This window comes from Schistocerca nitens, chromosome 6 (assembly GCF_023898315.1).
Source record: "Schistocerca nitens isolate TAMUIC-IGC-003100 chromosome 6, iqSchNite1.1, whole genome shotgun sequence".
Taxonomy (NCBI): Eukaryota; Metazoa; Arthropoda; class Insecta; order Orthoptera; family Acrididae; genus Schistocerca; species Schistocerca nitens.
This window is the reverse complement of record NC_064619.1, coordinates 222,217,207-222,242,893: the sequence shown is the minus strand read 5'-3', so window position 1 is coordinate 222,242,893 and position 25,687 is coordinate 222,217,207. Positions and strand designations below refer to the sequence as shown.

The following is a 25,687-nucleotide window of genomic DNA, read 5'->3' as shown; positions in this document are numbered from 1 at the left end:
AAATGTTTAATCCATATGGGGCCCAGTTCACACAATATGAACGGCTGTGTGGATATTCCCAGTGAGACGAAGCAACAGCACTCACGACCCCTACAATCTGCAGAGGCAGTGTAAACTCCTGACCACCTCTATTGTCTGACCTCTCTCCCTGTTACTTTTACCTGTGGGGCAAATTGAAGGGTCAGTTGTACTCAAATCATCCCCACACAGTGGAAGAGCTACAGCACTACACTGAAAATGCTATTTCTGTTATCCTTCAAGCAGAACTTGAGATGTTGTATTTTCACATCGTCACATCTCGTCACATAATACACTGATTTGAGTAATGAAAGAGGCCAAGAATCATTTATTTGCCAATGTATAATATTTAACTACGCATTGCAATGCTGTATTTTGACGATTTACAAATAGAAATGAATCCAGCGCTACTGACACCCCAAAGAAACTATAGACTAATTCAGCGCGCATGTAAAAACAGCGATATTAAAGACAGACTCTGAAGGCATTTGAATATTACAAGAAAACAAGCGCGCAACCCATCGTCCACTGCCGGATGATACCAATCTCTTTTTATCTCCTGTATCATACGGATGCACCATTACATAGGCGTCACTATAAGATTTGTAATTTGTTTAAATCGATCGAGAAATACTGTTATTTTGTTGCATGCGAGACTAGTATGTGTGAAAAACAGAGTGGTTAATGAACGGGCATTTCTACGTGATTTATAAACTTTTATGGACATAATAAACCACTCAGGCTCTGTCATTGTTATTGACGTAAGTGTTAACATGTTACATGTGTTTCAAATCCAACCTCATAATTATAGTGTCAATTACTCTAAATTTGTGTTTGCTTTAGTTGTTGGACAACCTTAATCATTTACTTTCTATGTGCGAAGTTTTTTTCACAGAGCCAACCGTGTCCGAGGTGTCATTGTGTAGACAGAACAGTGGAGTACGACGTTAACATACTACTTTTAGTCCCCCCCCCTTGTAATATTCTTCAAACTCTGTTGTAAACTGCCCCTAAGGTACATTTTCAGTGCGAGTGACGTCCGGGAATTTCTTAGCAAACTTCACTTCTCAAATCGTACATCGCTCGCACAAAACCTCGCTGTTCCACAATGGTACGCGTCACTTTCTAAACGGGAAAGGGAGCCACGCAAGTATATGTTGCTTCCCCTTCTCAATCTGATGCTTAATAATAATAATAACATTTCCTTACATCAGAAGCTGAATCGAGCACAGCCCTGCTTCGACGTCAATGGTGGCCATTTCCAGCAACTTTTGTGATGTTCATTAACAAGGGTCAATCCCGCGGCAATCTTTAACCTGTAATCTGATTGGATGGGGTAGAATTGGCGTCAGTGATGAGTCCTGCTTCTACCTGAGCCCCGATAGCCAGAGAAGACGTGCCTGGAGACCCCCCGGTCAACGGTGGGGTACCAACGAGAATGTCGCCCGCCTTACGGCCCTACAGCCGGGGGTGTGGTCTGGGGTGCTGTTGTTTCTTTTCATAACAGGACCCCTTTTGTTGTCATCTGCGGCGTCCTTACAGCGCAGCGATACGTCGACGATATTCTACGCCCCTTTTTGTTGCCCTTCAAGGCAAGCCGCACTGAGCTTACATTTCAGCAAGATAACACCGTCCGCGGACGGCGACAGTTTCTACTGGTTGCGTTGGCGCTTGCCAAACCCTACCTCGGCCACCATTATGCGCAGGGCGCTCCAACCAGCTACGAACTGTGACGATCTAAACGCCAATTGGACAGAATTTGGAACAATATCCCTGAGTAGGACATCCAACAACCCAATCAAGCCTATTAACTGCTTACATAAGGGGCCATAGGTCGTCCAACGCGTTACTGATTTGCTCAAAGTTCTCTCTCTTAAATAAATCATCCATTTTTTAAAAAAATTGTAATTATTTGTTTGCCCGTATCTGTACCTATTCCCCACCCATTACCACCTCATTTGGATAGTTACACTGTGGTGCGACTTTTTATTTTGTCTTAAAGTGTATACAGGGTGGTCCATTGATAGTGACCGGGCCAAATGTCTCACGAAATCACCATCAAAACAAAAAACTACAAAGAACGGAACTCGTCCAGCTTGAAGGGGGAAACCAGATGGTGCTATGTTTGGCCCACTAGATGGCGCTGCCGTAGGTCAAACAGGTATCAACTGCGTTTTTTTAAATAGGAACCCCCATTTTTTATTACATATTCGTGTAGTACGTAAAGAAATATGAATGTTTTAGTTGGACCACTTTTTTCGCATTGTGATAGATGGCGCTCTAATAGTCACAAACGTATAAGTACGTGGTATCACGTAACATTCCGCCAGTGCACACGGTATTTGCTTCGTGATAAATTACCCGTGTTAAAATGGACCGTTTACCAATTGCGGAAAAGGTCGATATCCTGTTGATGTATGACTATTGTGATCAAAATGCCCAACGGGCGTGTGATATGTATGCTGCCCGGTATCCTAGACGACATCATCCAAGTGTCCGGACCGTTCTCCGGATAGTTACGCTATTTAAGGAAACAGGAAGTGTTCAGCCACATGTGAAAAGTCAACCACGACCTGCAACAAATGATGATGCCCAAGTATGTGTTTTAGCTGCTGTCGCGGCTTATCCGCACATCAGTAGCAGACAAATTGCGCGAGAATCGGGAATCTCAAAAACGTCGGTGTTGAGAATGCCACATCAACATCGATTGCACCCGTGCCATTTTTATATGCACCAGGGATTGCATGGCGACGACTTTGAACGTCGTGTACAGTTCTGCCACTGGGCACAACAGAAATTACGGGACGATGATACATTTTTTGCACGCGTTGTATTTAGCGACGAAGAGTCATTCACCAACAGCAGGAACGTAAACCGGCATAATATGCACTATTGGGCAATGGAAAATCCACGATGGCTGCGAGAAGTGGAACATCAGCGACCTTGACGGGTTAATGTATGGCGCGGAATTGTGGGAGGAAGGATAATTGGCCCCCCATTTTATCGATGGCAATCTAAATGGTGCAATGTATGCCGATTTCCTACGTAATGTTCTGCCGACGTTACTACAAGATGTTTCACTGCATGACAGAATGGCGATTTACTTCCAACATTATGGATGTCCGGCACTAAGCTCGCGTGCGGTTTAAATGGTATTGAATAGCATATTTCATGACAGGTGGACTGGTCATCGAAGCACCATACCATGGCCCGCACGTTTACCGGATCTGACGTCCCTGGATTTCTTTCTGTGGGGAAAGTTGAAGGATATCTGCTATCGTGATCCACTGACAACGCCTGACAACATGCGTCAGCGCATTGTCAGTGCATGTGCGAACATTACGGAAGGCAAGCTACTGGCTGTTGAGAAGAATGTCGTTACACGTATTGCCAAATGCATTGAGGTTGACGGACATAATTTTGAGCATTTATTGCATTAATGTGGTATTTACAGATAATCACGCTGAAACAGCATGCGTTCACATAAATTATAAGCTCACAAAGGTAGATGTATCACATTGGAACGACCGAAATAAAATGTTTAAACGTACCTACGTTCTGTATTTTAATTTAAAAAAACCTACCTGTTACCAACTGTTCGTCTCAAATTGTGAACCACATGTTTGTGACTATTACAGCGCCATCTATCACAAAGCGAAAAAAGTGGTCCAACTTAAACATTCATATTTCTTTACGTACTACACGAATATGTAATAAAAATGGGGGTTCCTATTTAAAAAAACGCAGTTGATATCCATTTGACCTATGGCAGCGCCATCTAGTGGGCGAACCATAGCGCCATCTGGTTTCCCCCTTCAAGTTAGACAAGTTTCGTTCTTTGTAGTTTTTTCTTTTGACGCTTATTTCGTGAGGCATTTCGCCTGGTCACTATCAATGGACGACCCTGTATACCTCCTGTCCAAAAAGTTCCGATACTGCTTTTATTCCTGGCATACAAGCAACATCAGCGCAGCACGTACGGTGAGATCTTGAACTAACAACTGCTAACATGAGGTATGCATTAGACCAGTCACTTGTGAGTAGGCAGTGTTAAGTAGTGGATGCGGGGCCATCGTGTGTCAACATTGTTGTGTCGAAAATGGTAGTGGAGCAACATCTCTAAACAAAATGTTGAAGACATTTTTTAGAATGTTTTAAAGAAGTGTGTTCAAAGTTTGTCCAACTCAACTTGACTCACGAACAAAAACAACGATGCATGAATGCCTGCCGCGACTTGACTGAAATCCATTTCTTTTCCGAAAGAACTCTTCTGGTGTGAGTCTTGGTGTTATCAATACGAATCTACCAAAAAACGATAAAAATACATAAACTGACTTGAAACGTCAACGAAAAGCTGTCATTCAGGCCAATGTGCCATGTGAGTTAAACAACTTCCCAAAGATGAAAATTTCTAACTGTTTCACGTGGCTGTATGAACGTTCTGGGCGTTGTCCTCAAGTGGGGCGGGAACGCGGGGGAGAAGGAGGGAGGGGGGTGGACAGAATGCGTTGAAAAGCTGCAGGATTAAAACCACCATCTTAACTGTTCTCTATGTCTTATCAGATATTTGCAACTACGTTTTTGCGGAGTGTAGCTGGAGTCAGCCCAAACAAACAGGCGCTACTGTTCATCGCGTCTTTCATTGCCTGCGGAATATGTCTGGTTTCAAGGTTGTGAGTTGCGACGCCCTGGAAATATTCTAAGTTCAGAGTTGGTGGCCACCGCTCGGGCCGCGCGACAGGGCTGAGCTCGTTACCATCCCCGTGGTGCCCCACAACAGCCGGAGCACGTGGTCCATCGAGCACGTGACTGGAAATTCCTCGGTAACGCTGTGCGCTGGGAGGGCCAAAGATGGCGGACTTTGTGAAACCTTAATGGCAGACATTTCACAGTTCGTATAGAAATTAATACACTACTGGCCATTAAAATTGCTACACCAAGAAGAAATGCAGATGATAAATGGGTATTCATTGGACAAATATATTATACTAGAACTGACATGTGATTACATTTTCACGCAATTGCACATTTGTGTGCATAGATCCTGAGAAATCAGTACCTAGAAGAACTACCTCTGGCCGTAATAACGGCCTTGATAATGCCTGAGCATTGAGTCAAGCAAGCCGGCCGGAGTGGCCGAGCGGTTCTAGGCGCTTCAGTCTGGAACCGCGCGACCGCTACGGCTGCAGGTTCGAATCCTGCCTCGGGCATAGATGTGTACGATGTCCTTAGGTTAGTTAGGTTTAAGGAGTTCAAAGTTCTACGGCGTGGGGTCGGTCGCTTGAAGGCGCGTTTCGGCGCGGGCCTGCCCGTTGCCGGCGTGCCGTAAGGCACGGAAGCTCGCACTGAGACGTATCGCTTCCAGTCGGGTGTGCCGCGGCAGTCCTCACAGGGGAAGTGACGCGTCTTTCATAGCTCTCCTTCCCAAGTGGCTCTTTCCGCCTTCCCGTGGTGCCAGATGTTAAGCTTGGCTTCTGCCTTGCGACAAAAGGGAGAGCTGCGACCCAACCCGATGCGAAAGCGAAGGGTGCGTGGCACAGGGGGAGCTGTGTCGAGGGACCGAACACCAGTCCCTTCCATTCGCAGGGCACAGACCAACAAGTGCTCTGCATGCCGGCGATCTCGTTTGTCGGCGTGGGATCGCGGCGCGTGTCGGCAAGGGTGTTTCGCCGCGCCCCTGGGTAACCGGGGCGCGTTCTGCCAAACCCAGGTGATGGTAACATCGCCTGGGTCAGGTTAGATGGGTCCAGACCTCCGAACGTCTGGGGGACCGGCCCGCCACCTGAGTAGGAGTGGGTCCTTGGCCGAGAGGTGGAAACTCGGGCAAGTAGGCGGCGAAGGGCGAGAGGTGCATCCGCCTCTCCGGAGTGCAGGGTGCAGTTGCCGGGGTGCGTCGCGTGAAATCGCCGATGACGGAGTCACCGAGGGGGACCAGTTCGCTGGAAACGGTGAGCTGAACCCAGCGGCTCTGGAGTGCCCTTGACCTAGGGGCGAGGTCGGTGGGCGAGCTGCAGAAGTCCCCCCCCCCCCCCCCCCCCATGCCAGAGGAGCCGGTCCGGGGTAAGAGACGGGCTCCCACCCCATTTTTCACTCGTCAATCAATATGGCTACAACAGAGACGAGTGAATCGAGTGCGCTCAAGCGAGCATCTACGATGCTTGATCCCTCTCCTCAGGACGAGACGGGACTGGCAGAAGACGAAACCGTCACACAGAGACATGCACGTGTCACGCTGCTCTTGGAGCAGAACATTAAGAATGGGAAGATAAGGCAGGCGGCATTGTCTGTTATTAAGAACGAGCTGGCTGCATGGGCCATCGCCCACGCCAAGCTCGAAGGCCGCGTAGAGGAGTTAGAAAAGGAGAATGAAAGATTAAGAAGGCAACCAACAAAGACTTGGGCTGGAGTGGTCACGCAAGCACCGCCAAAGCCACAAACTACAAAAGAAACGATCGCCAAGGTGACCAAGCGGTCAGACACGGCGGTCTTCCTCAGAACTCTACCAGGCCAAGACACGAGTGTTAAAAAAATACAAGAATTGCTGACCAAAAGTATCGATCCGGCAAAAGATAAAATTAGAATAAATAAGGTTAAACCTAGTAGAAACTCAGTGATTGTGGAGGTGGCTACAGAAGAAGACAAAGAAAAATTATTAAAGAATCCCAAGCTGAACTCGGTGGTCAAGTGTGAACCGCCGAGAAAAAGGAACCCTTTGGTCATCCTATACGATGTACCAGCAACAATGACAAACGAAGAAATGTACCAGAGCATAAAGGACCAAAACTTTGACCAAATGAATGAAAATGAGTTCAAGGATTCTTTTAAGCTGAGATTTAAAACGGGACCTCGGGATCGTGATGTTGTACATCACGTCGCCGAGGTCACAGCACCAATGTGGAAGCAGATAATAACAATGGGCAGACTGTATGTTGGCTTTCATGCCATTAATATTAGGGATTACCTCGTGGTACCTCGTTGCCATAATTGTGGAGACCTGGACCACATTCTGAGGCACTGCACCAGGGGGTCGGCTTGCTCCAGGTGCATCGAAGATGGTCACACACGAAAAGAATGTAAAGCCGCAAGTGTATGCATTCCCTGCAAAAGACGTGGGAAGAAAAGCTGCGGAGCCTCAGGACGAAATTGCCCTACGTACCGCATGCTGGAACAGAGACTGATATCCAGAACGGACTATGGCTGAGTACGTCAAACAGAACAGGATGCCAAAGCGAAAATCCCCTAGCAAAAGGAGGAGGGATGCCATCAGGGCAAATAGGTTCAAAGAGTTCATAAAGTCTCTTTCGAGGGATCCGATACCTGAGACAGCTGAAAAAAGTATCCAAACAGATCCACCGAAAATCGATAAATGTATCCAGACGGAAACTATCCCTATGGCTACTCCCTCCTCTCTCAGCAGGGAAGTGAAGCCGACAAAACACCAGCAACGGCTAAGGCAACCTGTGCCTGAGGTCCCAGTAAATGAAAGTAACCAGAAGGAACAAAAGCCTGTGCAAAAGAGCACAATAACAAGCTCTCTAGACACCCCAGTGGTAAGACTACCGCCAATAGATCCGGTTCGGATATATCCAAATTTAGAATTTACCATGCAACTGGCGAGATTGGAGCAGCCGGCTACCATGACCACTGCCTTACGACATGTGGTCCGCGTAGGACACGAATATGGAAGAAGAGTCACCTTCTCGGTAATGGAGGCTGTAGACAGAATACAGCTGAAGTCAGTGAATCTCCCCACCGACTTCGGAGCCCTGCGAGACTTACTAAAGAAAGTGTTCGAGAGAAGAGGAGAAAAATTTGACTTAAACGACATTTACGAACAGTCAGTTCTGGCTAATGGACGTATTACGTATGACTGGAACAAGACTTGGCCAGAAGACCACATACATACATACTTTCCGTAGATGACAAAAATTACCATTGGCCAACTCAACACACATAATAGTCGACTTGTAATGCAGGAGCTGCGAAAGGAAGTGGAGGAGAGGAGGCTGGATGTGCTCTGTCTACAAGAGCCGTACTCCCAAGCTGGAAAAATTGCATTTGCAGCCGCGACGTGGCAAGTCATCAGCCAAGGAGATAATCCAAAAGCGGCAATAATAATCACGAACAAAGCCCTGAAAGTAACTACACTATCACAGTTCACTAATAGTCACTGCAATGTCGTGGAGTTGCTATCTCCCAGTGAAACAATAATACTAATTAATATGTACTTTCAGTACGGAGATAACATTGAAACACATCTTGACCATCTAGCTACAGTAACAACGGCATTGCAAGGACGAAGGATGATAATCTCTGCTGATATCAATGCAAAATCCTCCCTGTGGCACAGCTGTACAAGGGACACCAACGGAGAGAAAGTAGAGGATTTTATCATGGCATCACAACTTGTGATAGCCAACAAGCCTGGCAATCCTCCAACCTATGCAGGGGGAGGAGGACCAGGCACGAACATTGATATAACTCTAGCCACCCCCAATGCAATTAATACAATACGAGAGTGGAAAGTAGAAGAAAACGACACTACAAGTGACCACAACCTAATCACATTCATTGTAGGTGGAAGAGAGTCCCGCTGGGCCATGGGGTGGGAGATGCAGTTTAATTACAGAAGGGCCGATTGGGAACGACTAGCGAGGGAGTGCGTCATTCCTGCCTTGCCAGAAGGTGGCGCAGACTTTGACATAGACGTAAACGACCGAGCAGAGGAACTGACCAATGCAATAAATAGCGCGGTGAAAGCTGCCGTACCGACCAGGAGGAAGGCCATAGCAGCCTCTCCATCACCATGGTCGCCCGAACTTGAGGATATGCGCCGGTCTGTTAGAAGGTTGAGAAGATATTACCAGCGCAGTGTCGTCTGGCCGGAACGGCAAAGATGTCTGATGCAGTATCGGGAGGCTAAACTTCGTTTTCAGAAAGAACTCCAGGCTGTTAGAATACAAAGTTGGGAAAATTTCGTCCAGAGCCAATTGGCATTGGAGCCCTGGGGTACACCGTATAAATTAGTACGAGAGAAGATCCGCTCTCCACTGGAATTATCAACAGTCAGGCACGGGGACAGGATGACGGAATCCTGGCAGGAAACTGCTGAGGTTCTCCTCCGGTCCCTGCTGCCTGATGATAGCGCGGATGGGGAATCTGATCAGCAACAACAACTAAGGCAAGACAACCTCAATGAATACACCAACAATACGGCAGTCTACCCTTTCTCGGAGGAAGAGGTGGCTGCCCACATAAAATCACTTAAAAGGAGTAAAGCTCCCGGGCCAGACGGCATTGTAGCTGAGGTGGTGCAATTCGTAGCTCCCCAGCTAACTGCACCACTCACTCACTTATACAACGAATGTCTGATACAACAAAAAATTCCAAAGGTGTGGAAGTCCGCGAATGTAGTCATTATTCGGAAAGGGTTAGATAAAGATCCAACAAATGTAAAATCCTACAGACCAATCTGCTTGATTAACATACTAGGGAAAATATTAGAAAAGCTACTAGCTGACAGACTGGCTGCACATAGGGTGCTGCGTGGGGTGAGCGACAGGCAGTTCGGCTTCAGACCTGGGCGATCGGCATCTGATGCAATCGCCCTGGCTGCTGAGGTCTGTGGCTCTACCCCACATAAGTACGTGGTGGACATCATGGTTGACATCAGTGGCGCCTTCGACAATCTGTGGTGGCCTTCGATCTTCTCCTGCTTGCGGGAGGAGTGCCCAGGGCCGCTATATGGTTGTCTGAGGAGCTATTGCGAGGAACGGGAGGTCTGGCTATCATCTTCTAGCAGGAGAATTGGAAAATCTATAACAAAGGGTTGTCCTCCGGGTTCCGTGCTAGGGCCCCTGTTTTGGGACATCCACATGGAGCCTTTACTAGACACCCTACAACAAAGTGAAGAAGTGCTAGAGGTGATAGCCTATGCAGATGACCTCCTCCTGTTGGTCGGCGGCCGTAGCCGCGAAGACATTGAACCTAAAATAGAGAGTGCCCTAAACAAGTTACAACTATGGTGCCAAAACACCAAAATGACGGTGTCACGAAGTAAGTCCACCTACTTACTATTGAAGGGACAATTAATTCGTAATCCGACTGTACGAATCGAGCGCTTGCCGGTTCTTCGGAGACGTGACGCACGATACTTGGACATCATCATTGATGAGAAGTGGTATTTTGGGAAACACATCGAAACCGTAACCCAGAAAGCCCTCCAAACACTGAACAACCTCATATCCATAGGACACAAAAGATTTCTTCCCCCATGAACCATGGACCTTGCCGTTGGTGGGGAGGCTTGCGTGCCTCAGCGATACAGATGGCCGTACCGTAGGTGCAACCACAACGGAGGGGTATCTGTTGAGAGGCCAGACAAGCATGTGGTTCCTGAAGAGGGGCAGCAGCCTTTTCAGTAGTTGCAGGGGCAACAGTCTGGATGATTGACTGATCTGGCCTTGTAACAATAACCAAAACGGCCTTGCTGTGCTGGTACTGCGAACGGCTGAAAGCAAGGGGAAACTACAGCCGTAATTTTTCCCGAGGACATGCAGCTTTACTGTATGATTAAATGATGATGGCGTCCTCTTGGGTAAAATATTCCGGAGGTAAAATAGTCCCCCATTCGGATCTCCGGGCGGGGACTACTCAAGAGGACGTCGTTATCAGGAGAAAGAAAACTGGCATTCTACGGATCGGAGCGTGGAATGTCAGATCCCTTAATCGGGCAGGTAGGTTAGAAAATTTAAAAAGGGAAATGGATAGGTTAAAGTTAGATATAGTGGGAATTAGTGAAGTTCGGTGGCAGGAGGAACAAGACTTCTGGTCAGGTGACTACAGGGTTATAAACACAAAATCAAATAGGGGTAATGCAGGAGTAGGTTTAATAATGAATAGGAAAATAGGAATGCGGGTAAGCTACTACAAACAGCATAGTGAACGCATTATTGTGGCCAAGATAGATACGAAGCCCACACCAACTACAGTAGTACAAGTTTATATGCCAACTATCTCTGCAGATGACGAAGAAATTGAAGAAATGTATGATGAAATAAAAGAAATTATTCAGATAGTGAAGGGTGACGAAAATTTAATAGTCATGGGTGACTGGAATTCGTCAGTAGGAAAAGGGAGAGAAGGAAACATAGTAGGTGAATATGGATTGGGGGGAAGAAATGAAAGAGGAAGCCGCCTTGTAGAATTTTGCACAGAGCATAACTTAATCATAGCTAACACTTGGTTCAAGAATCATAAAAGAAGGTTGTATACCTGAAAGAATCCTGGAGATACTAATAGGTATCAGATAGATTATATAATGGTAAGACAGAGATTTAGGAACCAGGTTTTAAATTGTAAGACATTTCCAGGGGCAGATGTGGATTCTGACCACAATCTATTGGTTATGAACTGCAGATTGAAACTGAAGAAACTGCAAAAAGGTGGGAATTTAAGGAGATGGGACCTGGATAAACTGAAAGAACCAGAGGTTGTAGAGAGTTTCAGGGAGAGCATAAGGGAACAATTGACAGGAATGGGGGAAAGAAATACAGTAGAAGAAGAATGGGTAGCTCTGAAGGATGAAGTAGTAAAGACAGCAGAGGATCAAGTAGGTAAAAAGACGAGGGCTAAAAGAAATCCTTGGGTAACAGAAGAAATATTGAATTTAATTGATGAAAGGAGAAAATATAAAAATGCAGTAAATGAAGCAGGCAAAAGGGAATACAAACGTCTCAAAAATGAGATCGACAGAAAGTGCAAAATGGCTAAGCAGGGATGGCTAGAGGACAAATGTAAGGATGTAGAGGCTTGTCTCACTAGGGGTAAGATATATACTGCCTACAGGAAAATTAAAGAGACCTTTGGAGAGTAAAAGAACCACTTGTATGAATATCAAGAGCTCAGATGGCAACCCAGTTCTAAGCAAAGAAGGGAAGGCAGAAAGGTGGAAGGAGTATATAGAGGGTTTATACAAGGGCGATGTACTTGAGGACAGTATTATGGAAATGGAAGAGGATGTAGATGAAGATGAAATGGGAGATAAGATACTGCGTGAAGAGTTTGACAGAGCACTGAAAGACCTGAGTCGAAACAAGGCCCCGGGAGTAGACAACATTCCATTAGAACTACTGATGGCCTTGGGAGAGCCAGTCATGACAAAACCCTACCATCTGGTGAGCAAGATGTATGAGACAGGCGAAATACCCTCAGACTTCAAGAAGAATATAATAATTCCAATCCCAAAGAAATCAGGTGTTGACAGATGTGAAAATTACCGAACTATCAGTTTAATAAGTCACAGCTGCAAAATACTAACGCGAATTCTTTACAGACGAATGGAAAAACTGGTAGAAGCCGACCTCGGGGAAGATCAGTTTGGATTCCGTAGAAATGTTGGAACACGTGAGGCAATACTAACCTTACGACTTATCTTAGAAGAAAGATTAAGAAAAGGCAAACCTACGTTTCTAGCATTGGTAGACTTAGAGAAAGCTTTTGACAATGTTGACTGGAATACTCTCTTTCAAATCCTGAAGGTGGCAGGGGTAAAATACAGGGAGCGAGAGGCTATTTACAATTTGTACAGAAACCAGATGGCAGTTATAAGAGTCGAGGGGCATGAAAGGGAAGCAGTGGTTGGGAAAGGAGTGAGACAGGGTTGTAGCCTCTCCCCGATGTTATTCAATCTGTATATTGAGCAAGCAGTAAAGGAAACAAAAGAAAAATTCGGAGTAGGTATTAAAATTCATGAAGAAGAAGTAAAAACTTTGAGGTTCGCCGATGACATTGTAATTCTGTCAGAGACACCAAAGGACTTGGAAGAGCAGTTGAACGGAATGGACAGTGTCTTGAAAGGAGAATATAAGATGAACATCAACAAAAACAAAACGAGGATAATGGAATGTAGTCAAATTAAATCGGGTGATGCTGAGGGGATTTGATTAGGAAATGAGACACTTAAAGTAGTAAAGGAGTTTTGCTATTTAGGGAGTAAAATAACTGATGATGGTCGAAGTAGAGAGGTTATAAAATGTAGACTGGCAATGGCAAGGAAAGCGTTTCTGAAGAAGAGAAATTTGTTAACATCGAGTATAGATTTAAGTGTCAGGAAGTCGTTTCTGAAAGTATTTGTATGGAGTGTAGCCATGTATGGAAGTGAAACATGGACGATAACTAGTTTGGACAAGAAGAGAATAGAAGCTTTCGAAATGTGGTGCTACAGAAGAATGCTGAAGATAAGGTGGGTAGATCACGTAACTAATGAGGAGGTATTGAATAGGATTGGGGAGAAGAGAAGTTTGTGGCACAACTTGACTAGAAGAAGGGATCGGTTGGTAGGACATGTTTTGAGGCATCAAGGGATCACAAATTTAGCATTGGAGGGCAGCGTGGAGGGTAAAAATCGTAGAGGGAGACCAAGAGATCAATACACTAAGCAGATTCAGAAGGATGTAGGTTGCAGTAGGTACTGGGAGATGAAGAAGCTTGCACAGGATAGAGTAGCATGGAGAGCTGCATCAAACCAGTCTCAGGACTGAAGACCACAACAACAACAACACAAAAGATTTCATCTTCCACCTCATCTCATAAGACTCTATCATAACAGTATATTAACATCGATAGTGGGTTACAGCTCGGGAGTCTGGGCACACAGGCTCACGAGGGTGGTGCCCGCCATGACAGTGAGAAGGGTTCAGAGGAATATGATACTTAGATCGGTAGGGGCTTACAGAACATCACCAGGGGGAGCACTACTAGTCATAATGGGGCTTTGCCCCTTGGACATCTAAATCAGGGAGCAGGCTGCATGGTTCTGGATTAAGAAGGGAAATGTAACAAAATAGAGGAGATCTTAGGCATTGGGGCAGGGGACAAGGGTGAGATTCGGCAAAGGGGAGTACAATTATGGCAAGCACTGTGGGACGCGGATGAAACAGGGCGCAGGACACATGAGTTGATACCAAGCATTAGGGAACGGCTAAAGATGAAGTACTTTGAACCCACCAGAGGACTAATCCATGGACCTTACCCGGCATACTTATGTCGGTTCGGGAAAAGGGCCACACCCGCGTGTGAATGTGGCGAACCGGAGGGCACTCCCGATCATGTGATTTACGAGTGCCCCCTCTTCAATGATGTTACTTCTACACTACGAGACCAACTACCCGACCATGAAACATACCGCCTGATAAGACAAGAAGACACCTTCCAAACACTGAATAGACTTGCCAACGAGGTATGACAGAAAGTGTTGAGAGAATACATGAGGGAACAAAACTAAATAGCACAGATTACGACAAATACGTGCCCTACTCCCATACCGCCTGTGCGTGGATAGGCCGACCCTTTAGTCTGGAATCCGCCACGTACGGGATTAGGGGGAGTGGGGAATAAAAATAACCCGAATTTGACAATACACTGGAGATGACTTAGGTTAGAACTAGTTAGTAGGAATTAGACTAGAAATCTAGATTTAGGAACCTGCAGCGATTAACATCCTGGCCTGCCCAGTGTCAGGGGCACGCCCATCGGGATTAGCTCGATGGGCAGGGCAATAAAGTAGGTTTGTACATTGCTGACACATCTGTGACGCTGCAGGAAGTAGAATGTAGGTTTAGTTAAAAATCTTAGGAGATAAAATAAATAGCTGTATATAGTTGCCCATTGTAATTAGATTATAGCTCTCACGACTTAATATATTGTAATTAGCTGCTAATTGTAACTAACAGTAGCAAGTAAGACCCACTAATCAAATAAGGAGGTGGGTTGTGATGTATAAATATTATTGTTGATGGTAAATAAAGATTTTTTTAAAAAAAAAGTTCTACGGATCTGATGACCTCAGCTGTTGAGTGCTATAGTGCTCAGAGCCATTTGAACCATCTGAGTCAAGCAGTGCTTGGATGGTGTGTACAGGTACAGCTGCCCATGCAGCTTCAACACGATACCACAGTTCATCAAGAGAAGTGACTGCCGTGTTGTGACGAGCCAGTTGCTACGCCACCATTGACCAGACGTTTTATTTGGTGAGAGATCTGGAGAATGTGCTGGCCTGGGCAGCAGTCGAACATTTTCTGTATTCAGAAAGGCCCGTACAGGACCTGCAACATACGGTCGTGCATTATCCTGTTGAAATGTAGGGTTTCGCAGAGATCGAATGAAGGGTAGAGCCACGGGTCGTAACACATCTGAAATGTAACGTCCACTGTTCAAAGTGCAGTCAATCCGAACCAAGAGGTGACAGAGACGTGTAACCAATGGCACCACATACCATCACGCCGGGTGATACCCCAGTATGGCGATGACGAATACACGCTCCCGATGTGCGTTCACCGCGATGTCGAAAACACGGATGCGACCATGATGATGCTGTAAACAGAAACTGGATTCATCCGAAAAAATGACGTTTTGCCATTCGTTCAGCCAGGTTCGTCGTTGAGTACATCATCGCAGGCGCTCATGTCTGTAATGCAGCGTCAAGGGTAACCGCAGCCATGGTCTCCGAGCTGATAGTCCATGCTGATGCAAACGTCGTCGAACTGTTCGTGCAGATGGTTGTTGATTTTCAAACGTCCCCATCTGGTGACTCAGGGATCGAGACGTGGCTGCACGATCCGTTACAGCCGTGCGGAAAAGAGCCCTGTCACCTCGACTGCTAGTGATACGAGGCCGTTGGGATCCAACACGGCGTTCCGTATTACCCTCCTGAACTCACTGATTCCATATTCTGCTAACAGTCATTGTATCTCGACCAACGCTAGAGAGGCTACAATCCGACTTTTATCAAAGTCGGAAACGTGATGGTTCGCATTTCTCCTCCTTACACGAGGCATCACAACAACGTTTCACCAGGCAACGCCGGTCAACTGCTGTTTGTATATGAGAAATCGGTTGGAAACTTTCGTCATGTCAGCACGTTGTAGGTGTCGCCACTGGCGCCAACCTTGTGTGAATGCTCTGAAAATCTAATCATTTGCATATCACAGCATCTTGTTTCTGTCGGTTAAATTTCGCGTCTGTAGCACGTCATCTTTTTGGTTTAGCAATTTTAATGGCCTGTAGTGTAGTAGCCAGATGAATCATGGTACCTCAAAAAGAAACATGTACATTACTATTATTTGCACGATGATTCTGAAGGTGTAATCAGATTTACAATATATTTATTAGTTTAAAGTTTAGTATCTGACGGTAAATTATACAAGTAACACCCAGCAACGAATTTCCAAAATTTAAACGCTTCATCCGACTTCGTCTACCGACGTGTCTTTAGAAAGCTATTAGTGTAAACCTAAATTGGTATAAATTACAGGCATGTAACTTGAATAGTACATGAGTTATTAGAGGTCAAAGTGGCCGATTACTATCGATGGCGTCAGGCCTGAAGTACTCCATAGTTACACGAAAAGAAGGTAGCAGCATGCTTATAATTATATTTATCCATCTGTCTTTGTTTATATCCGATATATACTGTTCATGAAGAAACTGGTTAAATATTTACTGTGCTATAGAAAGCACAGAGACATTAGGCTACTGGCCTACCTTTTGTTCTGTTCCTTTCATATATGTTTATTTAATTTGTTTATGTATATAATAATGTGTGTTAGAACGTGTTTATGGTCTAGCCCTAGGAATATTTATTTAATTTCAAGTTATTTAAATGTAAATCCAGTATTTCGAAAGTGTTTCATTATGTTTGTGTGTGTGCGATGGCATGAAGACATGGTGCGAGCGCTCTAGCCAATCACAGCGCTCGTGAATGGGGAGACTGGATGAAAGCGATTTCGGGTGAAGAGTGCTTGGGGTACGGCACGGGACACGGGAAGTGCTGGACGTGACGGCGCGACGGACGCTCGGTCGCGGCAGAGACTTGGAGAGTGTGGAGCGGTTTGCGCGTGGTCCCGGCAGATAGAAATACTTTGTAGTGCCGACTTGTGCACTTGTGAGATTTCCGTGGCTTCTACAATGAAGACATAGTGTGCGTTTAGAAGTGAATATCTCGCGAGCTGTGTTGTTGTTCACAACTAATTACATGCTGTAAGAAACTATTGTTTCCCTGTTATTCAAATTATACCGGATGATCAAAACGTCAGTATAAATTTGAAAACTCAATAAATCACGGAATAATGTAGATAGAGAGGTACAAATTGACACACATGCTTGGAATGACATGGGGTTTTATTAGAACCAAAAAAATACAAAAGTTCAAAAAATGTCCGATAGATGGAGCTTCATCTGATCAGAATAGCAATAATTAGCATAACAAAGTAAGCCAAAGCAAAGATGACGTTCTTTACAGGAAATGCTCAATATGTCCACCATCATTCCTCAACAATAGCTGTAGTCGAGGAATAATGTTGTTAACAGCACTGTAAAGCATGTCCGGAGTTATGGCGAGGCATTGGCGTCGGATGTTGTCTTTCAGCATTCCGAGAGATGTCGGTCGATCACGATACACTTGCGTCTTCAGATAACCCCAAAGCCAATAATCGCACGGACTGAGGTCTGGGGACCTGGGAGGCCAAGCATGACGAAAGTGGCGGCTGAGCACACGATCATCACCAAACGACGCGCGCAAGAGATCTGTCGGACTTTTGTGAACTTTGTTTTTTTTTTGTTCTAATAAAACCCCATGTCATTCCAAGCATGTGTGTCAATTTTTACCTCTCTATCTACATTATTCCGTGGTTTATTAAGTTTTCAAATTTATACTGACTTTTTGATCACCCGGTATTTTATTTAATTGCTGGACCATCGACACCAATAAGTGTTTTGGAGAAACATACCTCATTCTCAAAAGTACTTGTACTATCGTAATCGTCATTTAAAGTCGTTAAGATAGTACCTGCGAATTTTATTTAATTGCAATCTTTCATTTATAAATTTATATGTTACATTCGTAATTCGCAATTGCGGAGTGATAGAAACCTTCGACCATTCGATTCATGTGTTTATTTTTATTGTATACTGTAGACTCAGCAGTATTTGGCCTGTAATGCGGCAACTACGTATCCCATTCCCTAGACAACGATACCAGCCAAAACTTTTAATATTTCAACGTTGAGCCGGAGGGTACGTGGTTGAGGGCCAGCACCTCACATCACACCATCACGGAGTTTTGCTTACCCATTCGATAGAGTGGACGCAAATTAGTCTAGTTAGAAATTCGTTTTATCGATGTGTATCAACAATGAAAGTAAAACACGAAGAATCATCAATACTCCGGCGACGACAGAACCACTACGGCCCACGCTGACTACTACTACCATACAACAGCGCAGCTCAGACAATATATTTATTTATTAGCACAAAAAATTTTGAATGCTTTCTACACTCACATTTTTCCGGTACCCCTGCGACACTCCGTAAAACAAAATAACAGGCGAAACGGTCGCTGTACGTGAGAAAGTCGAGGGAAGATGTAACTTGGAATGTCGGGAACGAGGCCGGAGATACAGAAGTTCCAAACGGGCGCTGCCAAATCGTAAGCGCTGGACCAGCGAGGAACACGGCTCTTAATTGAATCTCACTCACCCGCAGCCGGAACAGCGCCTCGGCCGAAAACATACGCTTCCATCGTCGCGAGGCAGTCCGCGGCCAGCCAAACTAGTTCCACTTTGCTACTGTACGGGAGTCGTTCACTTATTGTAGTCTTCAGTGTATTTGACAATCACAGCGTAGTACGCTATACTAGACGGCGAATGTGCTTCGGTATGAAGAGTACACCCTGTGTGCCCCAAGAACCCTTACTGGGACCTCTACACTGATGTGTCAAAAGTCATGGGATACCTCCGAATAGCCGGCCGCTGTGCCCGAACGGTTCTAGGCGCTTCACTCCGGAACTGTGCGCCTGCTACGGTCACAGGTTCGAATCAAGCCTAGGCATGGATGTGTGTGTGATGTCCTTAGGTTAGTTAGGTTTAAGTAGTTTCTAAGTCTAGGGGACTGATGACCTCAGATGTTAAGTCCCATAGTGCTCACAGCCATTTGAACCATACCTGCTAATATCGTGTCCGATCTCCTTTTGCCAGGGGTAGTGCAGTAGCTCGGCGTGAGCCGCCAGGTTAGCCGAGCGCGCTAAAGCGCTGCTTCCTCGACTCGGGTAGGCGCGCTGGCCCCGGATCGAATCCGCCCGGCGGATTAACGACGAGGGCGGTGTGCCGGCCAGGCTGGATGTGGTTTTTAGGCGGTTTTCCACATCCCCCTAGGTGAATACCGGGCTGGTCCCCACGTCCCGCCTCAGTTCCACGGCTCGCAGACATCTGAACACTTTCGCACTATTCCATGGATTACATAGTCGCAGACAGTTGGGGTACACTAATTCCTTCCCGGGGGTGTACGGGGTGGTGGCAGGAAGGGCATCCGGCCCCCCCTTCCACTGACATTGCCACATCCGATTAACCATGGCGACCCTGCGTATCCGCGGGAAAAACGGCATAAGCAAAAGAAGAGAAAGTGGAGTACCTCGACGTGGCATGGGCTCAACAAGTCAATGGAAGTCCTCTGCAGGAATACCGAGCTTTGCTGCCTCTGTAGCCATCCATAATTGCGAAAGTGTTGCCGGTGCAAGATTTTGTGCACAAACTGTCCTCTCTATTATGTCCCACAAATGTTTGATGTGATTCATGTCTCGCTATCTCGATGGCCAAATCATTTGCTCGATATGCCCAGAATGTTCTTTAAACAAATAGCGAATTATTGTGGCCCAGTGACATGGCGCGTTGTCGTCCATAAAAATGCCACTGTTGAATAGCAGCTAATAGTCTGCAAGTATCCGAATATAACCGTTTCCAGTCAATGATCGGACCAGAGAACCTAGTCCATTTCGTGTAAACATATCCCACACAATTATGGGCCACTACCAGCTTGACAGTGCCTTGCTAACAACTTGGGTCCATAGCTTCTGCGCCACACTCGAATCGTTCCATCAGCACTTACCAGCTGAAATCGGGAATCCTCTGACCAGACTACGGTTTTCCATTCCTCTAGGGTCCAACCGATATGGTCAGGAGCCCAGGAGAGGCGCTGCAGCCGATGTCGTGCTGTTAGCAAAGACACTCGCGTCGGTCATCTGCTGCCATAGCTCATTAAAGGCGAATTTCGCTGCACTCTCTTAATGGATATGTTCTTCGCACAGTCTACATTGATATCTGCGGTTATTTCACGCACTGGTGCTTGTCTATTAGTACTGACAACTCTACGCAAACACCGCTGCTCTAGGTCGTTAAGAGAACGCCGTCAGCCTCTGCGTTGTCCGCGATGAGAGATAATGCCTGAAATTTGGTATTCTCGAAACATGTGGAAGTGAGAGTTGAGTTTCATGTTAAAAAAAAAAAGGGCGAATATGTTCGGATGTCAAAATTTTTAAAAGGTGTTGAAAAAGGTAGAATGAAATAGCTGGTACCCTACTTTTAAGTCTGAGTCTTTTAAACAGCGGCACAAGGAGCATATTCGCCTTTTCTATGCTCTGACAGCGTTTCTCTGTTGATTCACTCATATGAAAAGAACTTTAAGGGTCAGTAAAATTTGATATAGTTTAGTCACGTGAAATTGAAACAACGCAAAAATAATATTACATGTCAGACCGGGTTTTATGTGCACAAAAATTTTGCATATGCTTTTATACCACATGGGCAACGGCCTTGCCACAGTGGATACACCGGTTCCCGTGAGATCACCGAAGTTAAGCGCTGTTGGGCGTGGCCGGCACTTGGATGGGTGACCATCCAGCCGCCATGCGCTGTTGCCATTTTTCTGGGTGCACTCAGCCTCGTGATGCCAATTGAGGAGCTACTTGACCGAATAGTAGTGGCTCCGGTCAAAGAAAACCATCATAACGACCGGGAGAGCGGTGTGCTGACCACACGCCCCTCCTATCCGCATCCTCAGCTGAGGATGATACGGCGGTCGGATGGTCCCGACGGGCCACTTGTGGCCTGAAGACGGAGTGCTTTTTTTTATACCACATGGTGTTCCCAGAACCCTCCTGATGATAACGGAGACACTTTATACCATATTTCTCCGTGCTACGTCACTTTATAAACCACAGTTCCGCCTCACGCCGGCTTTTATGTGCTTATTTTACTGCAGAAGGAAGGTAACTTTGAACCCTTGTTCCTCGTCCAAGATCGGGATCTTAGGAATATATCGTAAAAACTACAGCCATTTTCTGTGCATGGGAGTCTTGGAGTCCGCGGCTCGGCTTTGGTAAACAAAAGCTACGTTTTTGGAGTTTTTCTCGATAACTAAAAAAATTTTAGAAAACGGGAATACGGTACTTCTAGATAAATCCCTAGAGAATATACTGTTAAAATGTTGACAATTGGCCGCAATTAGTTATTATTTCTATATCCTCTGTTGACGGCGAAAAAATGGTTTTCTCAGAAACCGTCCATGAACTAAATGGTGCTTCCATAACCACCTTAAGGCGAACCGTGGACCACATCTAATGCAAAATGAAGCACCCGATTTCTTCCATTTACCTCATCTGGAGGAAGTGTATAATATTCAGAATTGACCCTGTACTGTGAGATAGAGTAAGACGATCCTTCTGTTGGATACACAAATTGTCCCTAGCCCATGGGCTAGCCAAAACAAATGACCCTATCTTTCTAACCCCAATAGAACCGGTAGAATGAGCCCCGAAAAAAAACCATTTTTATACGCGGCGTTTTGGAACATATTGGTAGCGGATACTGTTTACCGATACGTCGGTATCACAGCAAATAAAATCAGAGCGCTCCTTGAGAGGTCTTGCACTGAAACAAAAATGACCTATTTTAGGCACCTTATCAGAATACATGATTGCTGGAAAAGACCATAATTCCGGGGAAGATCGAAATTACGAGGAGAAAGGACGGTAAAAAATGAAATACAATGATGGCATTATAGAAGTAGTGGATCCCTATCTGGAAAGTCTTCGGGAGATAATTCAGGAGAAGAAATTAGTTCATGGAGTCATGGAGAGTGGGAATCAACTGAAGAGAGAGAGGGGAAGAGAGAGAGACCGATTTAAATTACTCGTCTTCTTATTGCTACGGATGTGGGTTGTTCCCGTCAGCAGTACACCAATACGTAACTCTTGCCTCGCGCCGTGTTGGTATTTCCGCTGCACAAAACATTATAACCTGTCAGTTCTCAAGCAGGAAGCTTTCGTAGGTGCGAACATTTCGCCTGTTTCAGAAAAAAAAAGTAATTATGGCCCTAATAAAAATTAAAACAGATTTAGGGACAAGGAGATTTAAACGATGTCTTTATCTCAGAATTTTTATATGATTGTTTGTAGGAGATAGAGACACTGAACATCGTACTTGTTGCGGGCCAAAGGTAAACAAAGTTCCAAAAATACGCCGTTTACGGATAGTTATTCACAGTAAATGGGCAGAGCGATAGGCAACTTTGGAAAGATTCGTTGCCGAAATGTCTAGTAGTGGTACAACATGCCTCCGTCACGCATCGATTGGTGAACCAGCGGAGCGTTATTGCAGATGTACTGCCTAAGTCGTTGTGGATTTCATTACGATTATCAGACGACGCTACTTTCCTACAGACAACGGCATGTACGAGTGATAATGGTGTTGATACATGTTTTGTGAATTGGCAGCTGCAGTTTAAAGTCGACGAGTACTGTCTGCAGGCAGCCACCGCAGGGCTTTGCTCTTCGTATCGATAGAAAATAGTTGTATAGACTGTATGTACTACAAATATCACGTAAATAAAATTCAAGGACGAGGAGGAGGAGATAACTGTTCAACGTCCCGTCGACAACGAGGTCATTAGAGACGGAGCACAAGCTCGAATTAGGGAAGGATGGGGAAGGAAACCGGCCGTGCTCTTTCTAAGGAACCATCCCGGCATTTGCCTGAAGCGATTTAGGGAAATCACGGAAAACCTAAATCAGGATGGCCGGACGCGGGATTGAACCGTCGTCCCCCCGAATGCAAGTCCAGTGTGCTAACCACTGCGCCACCACGCTCGGTTAAAAAAAAAAATTCAACTGAGACATAGATCTATACAGGGTGTTTCAAAATTACACTGACAGACTTCGAGGGGATTCAGAAGGTGGATTGAGGATAGGAATCCGTGTACGGTAACGTCATCCAACGACGCTACAGAGCGTTAAAGTTACCGGCATGGGCGCCTATATACTCGTACGTATGTAAATACAGGCTGATTCCGTGATGATGTTTCAAATTTTCTGGGATGATAGAGGTGGGTAACAGTATCAATTTGAGGTAAGAGACCCTGGTCCGGAAACGAAGGAGTCAAAAGTTATAAGCGAAAATCTTTCTGATACCTATGACAGTGTACTGTTGTTGCTACGATTGTAGGGTCGGCAAGATTCAGAGGTGGTAGTATAGATCCAAACCAGAAACAAATGTCCATTCAACAAAGACTCTGAAGTGCGTATCTTAGGAGTTATGAGCAGTTGTTCATCCTCGCTACTGTCCAGCGCATCTCCTCTGTTGAACAAGTGCTCATAGCACTTAAGGCTGCCATTTCAGAGACCATGTTTACTAGATATATTTTCCTTGTTTTGGTCCAAAATGGTTCAAATGGCTCTGAACACTATGGGACTTAACATCTTAGGTCATCAGTCCCCTAGAACTTAGAACTACTTAAACCTAACTAACCCAAGGACATCACACACATCTATGCCCGAGGCAGGATTCGTACCTGCGACCGTAGCAGTCCCGCGGTTCCAGACCGAAGCGCCCAGAACCGCACGGCCACCGCGGCCGGAGTTTTGGTCCATACTGCCACCTCTGACACTTGCCTACCCTACAGTCTTCACATTAGTATCGGTACATATATTCCACTATCAGAGGTATTACAACGATTATCGCTTATAGCTTTCGACTCGCTCTTTTCCAGGCTAGGTTACCTTACCTCAAATTGATACATTTATCATTCTCCATCATTCCTGCAACTTTGTAATATAATCACGGAATCACCCTGTATACATGAATATATACAAGCGCCGGCGCCTGTAACTTCGATGTTCTGTAGCGTTGTTGGATTACGTTACCGTACAGGGGTTCGTATCCTCATTTTCAAAAATTGATCAAATGGCTCTGAGCACTATGGGACTTAACATCTGAGGTCATCAGTCTCCTAGAACTTAGAACTACTTAAACCTGACTAACCTAAGGACATCACACACATCCATGCCCGAGGCAGGATTCGTACCCGCGACCGTAGCGGTCGCGCGGTTCCAGATTGAACCGCCTAGAACTGCTGGGCCATATCCTCATTTTGTTCCTCAAGACACCTTCTACACCTCCTCGCAGTTTTTCGGAGCAATTTTGAAACACCTTGTATATATTTATGTCTCACGTGAATTTTGTATTTTTTACGTGATATTTGCAGTAGATACAGTCTATACAACGATTTTCTGTCGCTACGAAGAGCAGAGACCTGCGGTGGCTGCCTGCAGACAGTACTCGTCGAGACAACGTCGAAACTTTCGACTTTAAACTGCAGATGCCAGTTACTTTAAGTTAGACTATAATGTCCCCAATTCACAAAGCATGTCTCAACACCATTATCACTCGTACATGCCGTTGTCTGTAGGAAAGTAGCGTCCCCTGATAATCGTAATGAAATCCATAACGACTTAGGAAGTACTTCCACTCTATGTGCGAGTGTGCATCTACAATAACTCTCTGTTAGTTCACCACTTGATCTGTGACTGAGGCATCTTGTACCAGTACTAGACATTTCTTTTCCTGTTCCACTCGCAAATGGAGCGAGTGGAAGAAGACGGTCTGCATGCCTCCGTGCGAGCCCTAATTTCTCGTATCTTGTCGTCGCTTGTAAGTAGGCTGTTTAGGTTCTCATATTGGTAACGCCACCGCCACCTAGCGCTCTGTATTAAAATCACTGACTGTGCTGTGTGCAGTCTGTGGCTGGGTGGCATTGTTGGAATTTGCTATTGTAGTTTTGGGCAGTTGGCTGTTAACAGCGCGTAGCGTTGCGCAGTTGGAGGTGAGCCGCCAGCAGTGGTGGATGTGGGGAGAGAGATAGCGGAATTTTGAGAGCGAACGATCTGGACGTGTGTCCATCAGAAAAAGTAAATTTGTAATATTGGATATCATGGACTGATATATATATTATCACTTTTGAACACTATTGAGGTAAATACATTGTTTGTTCTCTACCAAAATCTTTCATTTTCTAACTATACCTATCAGTAGTTACTGCCTTCAGTAGTTAGAATCTTTTATTTAGCTTGCAGTAGTGGCGCTCGCTGTATTGCAGTAGTTCGAGTAACGAAGAATTTTTGTGAGGTAGTGATTTGTGAAACGTATAGGTTAATGTTAGTCAGGGCCATTCTTTTGTAGGGATTTTTGAAAGTCAGATTGCGTTGCGCTAAAAATATTGTGTGTCAGTTTAGTGTTGATCAGAATAAGTAAAGAGAGTAATGTCTGAGTACGTTGTTTTGCTCAGCTGTTTGAAAATCAAATAATGTAAGAGGTTTATCAACACAGTAATTCATTAATTTTTCTAAGGGAACGTTTCATATGTCGACCCTTAGCCGAGGATACCTCACTGATTTTTTCCTGTAGTTTGTGTAATTAGTGTAGCTATTGTTTATTGCTAGCGCGTAATTATAGAGAGAATTTCTTTGTAGTTGTAGTTTTTCATTGTTGTACAGTAAAACAGTTGT

At 45.3% G+C, this 25,687-nt stretch overlaps 1 pseudogene; it reads left to right on the top strand.

The window, feature by feature from the left end:
- Positions 1 to 20,650: 20,650 nt before the first annotated feature.
- On the top strand, positions 20,651 to 20,767 carry LOC126264028 (5S ribosomal RNA; annotated as a pseudogene).
- Positions 20,768 to 25,687: the final 4,920 nt, after the last annotated feature.